This window comes from Acomys russatus, chromosome 19 (assembly GCF_903995435.1).
Source record: "Acomys russatus chromosome 19, mAcoRus1.1, whole genome shotgun sequence".
NCBI lineage: Eukaryota > Metazoa > Chordata > Mammalia > Rodentia > Muridae > Acomys > Acomys russatus.
The window spans coordinates 5,824,868-5,830,890 of record NC_067155.1 but is presented as its reverse complement, the minus strand read 5'-3'; positions in this window follow the sequence as shown (position 1 = coordinate 5,830,890).

Below are 6,023 nucleotides of genomic sequence, written 5' to 3'. Positions count from 1 at the left end.
CCTCGAGGGGCCAGAAGGGAGGCGGGGGGGGGGGGGAGGGAGGGCCAGCGAGCAGGTGGCGGCAGAGGCGGAGGTCAGAGTAAAGCCATGGTCTCCAGCTGGTGGAGGCAAAAGAGAGAGTGAGTTAGTCCTGTGAGATGGCCTTTTTTTTTCCCCATGAAAACTGAAAGATTACCCCTCATCGGCCATCTACTCAGAGGTCATGACCCAGGCCCCTCTGGTTTTCTGCTGTGATCACCACTGTCCTCTTTCGGATCCGCCTCTCGATTCAAACCCCACTGCTATCTCCTCCTGCCTCTGTTCACTCCATAGACTCCCCATTATCAGCCTTCTCACAGCAACACACACACACACACACCTGCACCTTGTAGGACCACTGCTCAGGAAAAGATGACCCATATGTCTCCAATTTTGCCTCCAGTATCTCTCCAACTTAGGAGCCACGCTGTCAGCTGGAGACGCAGTTGGTAGGTGTTGGCCTAGCATACATTAAAAACCTGGGTTTGATTCCCAAGCACAATATAAACGGGGCATGGTACTAAATGCCTGTAATCCCTGCCTCGGGAGGTAGAGGCAGGAGGGTCAGTTCAAGGATATCCTTGGCTACATAGCAAGCTGGAGGCCAGCCTGGGCTACTTAAGGCCCTATCTAAAGAAAAAAAAAATGCTCGCTAATTCCCTGGTTTTTTATTTTTTGTTTTTTTCTTTTCTTTTCCTTCTTTCTTTCTTTCTTTCTTTCTTTTTCTTTTTTTTTTTTTTTTCCCTCCTCTTTGGCAGGATACCTCCCTCTCTCCAAATTCCTGTTTCTGTCACTCAATGACACTGGGCATTTCTCCTATAATTTTCTCTACTTAGGAAAAATAAATCCCTCCATCTCCCCTTAACTTAAGCAAACAAACGTCTTCCCAAGTGACCCTCACTATTCACAGGAGCACAGTATCCCCTCCATGGCCACAACACTTCCATAGTTTCCCTCTATTTGGGCCTCTCTTCTCTCTCAGCCTTTGTGTCTCGGGAACTGGCTTCCCACCTCGGACACATCTTCAAAAGTGCCAGAGGATTAAATAAAAATCCGGTTGCCTGGACTCCTTCCTACCTAAGAAACTCCAAAATTTAATGGGTCCAAGAAATGGTCAAGGCCCTTGGGCAGTTTCCAAATCCCCTAGATTTGGAAGACTTGTACCCCCACCTCCACCACTTGGCCCCCTACTGTCCCTCCTGCATCCTCTGTGGCTCATTCATCCATCTCCTTTCCAACCCCAGTGACCCCGCTACGTTTCTGACTCAAAGAAAACTCCTCGCTCTCCGTCTTGCTTAAAAGTATTTGGAACCTGGCCTCTGTTCCCCCTACAACTAACACAAGCTCATCATCCCTATTCCTTTCTCTTCCATTAAGAAAATTTTGCTCTGTGAGCTCCACAAGGTTCCGTACCCACGGCAATTGCTTCTCCAGACCCCAGCCTCCTCCCATTCACAAATGTCCTCCTAATATCCAACCTGTCCAAAAACATAACTGCCCTCCCCTGTTCTGCCCAGCATGCCTTGGCTCTTACTGTCCACAGAGATGCTTCACCACAGCCTCATTAATCTACACCACAAGGGATCCCCCACACTCTGTACCCCACACTCTCTTCCACGTATTAGAACATGCCCTCTCAACTTTTTTTTTTTTAAACATCATAGAGAATCCCCTTCCCTTTTGCTTATTTCTTCCACCCACCACAGCTCCCAGCATCTCCTTCACTTAGGAAAATCCCCTCTGAAGAAGGCATGGCAGGCTTCTCTGGAGCATCCCTGGCCCCTTCCCCATAACAATTTCACCTGTGCAAGAACTTAACCCCCACCAACTCCAAAATAAGAAAAGAAAAAAAGACAGAAAGCAAGCTACAAAAACTACAACTCTCACTCAGGGATAACTCATTCCCTGCCCATTCACTTCTATGCTCTACGAGACCCCACCATAGTGCCTCTTCCTGCCCTGTGTTTCCCTCACCTGTTTCAACCTCTTCCCTTCACTTCTTCTCCAAACCCCACTGTAGGAAAGAGTCTGGAAGCTCCGAGGACGAAAGGCATCCACTAGAAACCCCGGGTCCTAGTACAGGGTGACCTTGGCCTCCCCAGTTTCCTCTCTGGCTCCACCGCCCCCACCAGCTGGCCCTGGACTGGGTCTGCTCCTAGGAGGGGGGGATGTTGAGAAAGGTTGTCTATGGGGGGTGTCTCCATGGCAACGGGGCCTAGTGCCCCACACGTGTGCTCCTGCCTACACACACACACACACACACACACACACACACACACTGCCCCTTCCTGGGCCCATTGTCGGCTTTCTAATTTTCCAGGCTGGCCCCTGACCCAAACCGAGTTTCTCTCTTCCTGCCTCTGGACATGCCGGTGCCCCTCACCACTACCATAGCAGCCACCTCCACTGTCTTAAAAAATTGTTCCTTCCACACACATGAGCTCTGACCCCAACATGTACCTTTTCCCCTTGCCTGGTGGGCCCTACAACCTGGGATAGAAGGAAAAGGGACCGGGAGGGACTTTTTTTTTCCCCCCACCAATAAAGATTTTAAGAGCTTTTCATTTTTGTCTATTTGAGAGACAATCTGTTTGGCTTTGAGGCACTCTTCCTTGAGTCCATCTGCAAAGGAGAAAGGAATAAGGGACACCCCCCCCCCAATTCTAAAGCTTATGGATAGAAGAGAAGGGGGTCACAGTCTTCCATTTGAGGGGCTAGCTCAGAATCAAGGGGATTCACAGAACCTTAATTCTACACCCACCCACCTCCGATTAATAAAAAGATCTCTCACCTCAGTTAACGATAGGTCAACTCTCCGATGCACTGGGGAGAGACGTCCAGCCCCTGCTGCCAGCAGCCTCCCCCCCAGAAACACCTCTGGGCTGCCAGTGCTTGCAGCTTCCCCCTCCCCCAGCAGCAAGGGACCCAGGCGTCCGACCTGGTTGAGGGGATGGAGATGAGGAGGCGTATGAAGAATGGGGGTATAGAGTGAGGGGGAGGGGATCTGGGGTAGCTCAGAGCTTGGGCCGTCGGGACGTGAGGGGTCGGGATTAAAAAGAAAAAAAAAAGGTGAGGAGACAATTTGGTTCTCGTGTCGCTGGGTAAAGTGCGGAGCTGGAAGAGAGAAGGAGGGAGGAGGGAGGGAGGGGGAGGGGAGCTGCTGAGGGATGGGGGAGCCTCCGAGAGGAGAGGGATGGGGGGGAGGGAAGTGGTTGTGGAACAGGGTCTGAGTGGCAGAAGGAAGCTGAGGAAGAAGAGAAGCAGATCCAGAGAGGGAGGGAGACGGAAAGAGAGAGACAAGGAGAATCGGAAAGACAGAGAGAGACCCAAAGACTGAGAACAGAGGTGGGGGAGGGAAGAATTTGGGGGAGGCAGTGACTGGTAACAGAAGGAAGTTGAGGAGACACACACACAGAGAGAGATATCCAGAGAGAGAAGGGGACAGAAGCAGGAAAAGACGCAAAGAGAGAGCAGCAAGAGAGAAGGGAGAAATAGAAGGGTAGGGGGAAGCTAGGGGAGGGTGTGGGGAGGGCAGAGGAAGAGGGGGTCGGGGTCTGGGCAACAGAAGGGAATAGAAATAAGAGATAGTCATCCAGAGGAAAGGGAGGAGAAGCAGATGGGAAGAGAGACACTAGAAAGAAGGGAAGAGGGAAAGAAACGGGAAGGGGAGGACGAAATTGGGGATGGGGGCAAGGGAGAGAGAGAAAGAGAGAGAGAGAGAGAGAGAGAGAGAGAGAGAGAGAGAGAGAGAGAGAGAGAGAGAGAGAGAGAGAGAGAGAGAGAGAGAACAGAGAGAGAGATTGATTATGGGAAAGGGGACCAGCTCAGATGCACTAGGTCAGAGATAGCGGACACCTCTGCCCCCTTCCACCCGCGCCCCCCCATTCCCCTGATCCCTACCCCCGCCCCCATTTCAAAGCCAGCACCCCCACCCCCACTAGCCTCCATCTCTTCAGCATGGCTTGCCGCCGCCACCGCCTCTTCCTGTTGTCATAGCAACAGGATCCAGGCGCCCAGCCAAGGTTGGCAGCGGCGGCCGGAAATGAGGGGAGGGCCTTTTTAAAAAGACCCCAGGAATGCTCTCCCCACCTTTTCCCCCACCCCACCCCCAAAAAATCAAGGGAAAGCTGAACTTCTCAGGGTCTTTTCTCCTCTTTCCCCAAGTAGCGGGGCCAAAGATTTCTTCTAAATGAACCACAATTCATTTGCAAACATAGCAAGCATTTTGACTTTTACCAACGATTTTCTTTTTCTTGGTACCCTCTGCTTCTACCGTACCCTAACGGAAAAGGAGGATGTCGTTGGTTTCTCATCAAGACAAGAATCAGGTTGGAGAGCAAAGAGGATAGATAAATGTATACAGGACTGGGCTGGAGAAGTAGGCAACAGTTGTGAACATAGCTGTCACTTTTAGAACTAACCAGTGAGTATAGGATGGGCCAATGTGAGTTAGAAAATAGATGATTTTAACTTTGGTCTTGGTTTGAGTTTCAGGAATGTCCCTTGGCTTCTGGGTGACCTTGGACTAAACATTTCCTGTTCTTCTAAACTCAGCCATTCTGGGGACCAAAGTTACCTTAAGATGAAAACCTGAAAAGTTGCCCCACATTTTTAAACAAACAATGTAATTTGAGCAAGATGTAGCTGCGCACATTTGTGATCTCAGGAAGGTAGGCACAGGAAGATCGGGAGTTCAAGGTCATCTTTGGCAACGTAGGGAATTTGAGGTCAGCCCCAGCTACGTGGAAGGGGCGCCCGGCACTATAAAAAATCTTAAGAGTTAACCAACCAAGGTTTGCCTCTGTCTTGGGCTTGGCATTTTATCTCAAGGAATCCGTTTAAAAATCTTTGTGAAGTGGGTAGGCTGAGACTCTGAGATGTGTGGCCACTCACCCAAGACCACCCGGGGGACACAAGACAAAGCTGGATTGAAGCTGCCTTTTTGCGGAGAGAGGCCAGCAATAGGTGAGTTTCAGAGACTTTTTTTTTTTTTTTAGTGTGTGTGTATGTTGCATATGTGAGTGAGGAAATACGTGTGCTGTAGCATTCATGTGAAGGTCAGAGGACAGCTTCCAAGAGGTGGGACTCAGGTCATTAGGTTTGCAAGGCAAATGCTTATATGGGCCAAGCCATCTTGCTGAGTCTCAGAGTCATATGTTTACCAGGGGTTTCTCTGTCCTGAGAGTTAGCAGAGGAGGAACTGTGTTCCTTTCCACATCATTACCTGATGTATTTTGTAACTCTTGGTAGCCAGTTTCTCAAAAATTCCACTAGTCTCTTTCTTTCTTTCTTTCTTTCTTTTCTTTTCTTTCTTTCTTTCTTTCTATTTTTGTTTTGTTGTTTTTTTGAGACAGTGTCTCAGTTTGTAGCTCAGGCTAGCCTGGGACTCACTCTGTAGCCAAGACTGGGCTCAAACTCAAGGCAATCCTCCTGTCTCGGTGTCAACAGATATGTATCAGGATGCCAGCTTTCGTTGATACTGTTTTACCTCAGTTCATTTCCTTCCCACCATGCCCCCTGACTGCTGGAGTTTGGAAAAGCATCCTGACGCCTCTGGTTCAGGAGCAAACAAGCCCTAAACGAAGGAAGGGGCCTGGAATCCATTTGTCAGTTCTGGGTGTATTTGTTCATCATCTTTTGCCAGGGAGAGGACTGTAATACACACCACAAATGACGACCGATATAAACTGAACGCTTACTTTGCAGACTCAAGACCTTGCAGGCACTGGGTCCATCTGTGGGAGAAGCAATTCAGAGGTTACCCCCATTCCATTTTATTTTATTACTTATTTGTTTGTTTGCAGTGTATATGCATGCACACATCATTGCATGTGCGTACAGGTGTGTGCGTGTACGCGTGTGAGTGTGTGTGTGCATGTGAGTGTGTGTGTGTGTGTGTGTGTGTGTGTGTGTGTGTGTGTGTTGGGTATATTCCTCCCTTGCTTTCCACCTTATATTTTGAGACAGGGTCTCTCACTGGCCTGGAGCTTGAGGAGTCTGTTAGA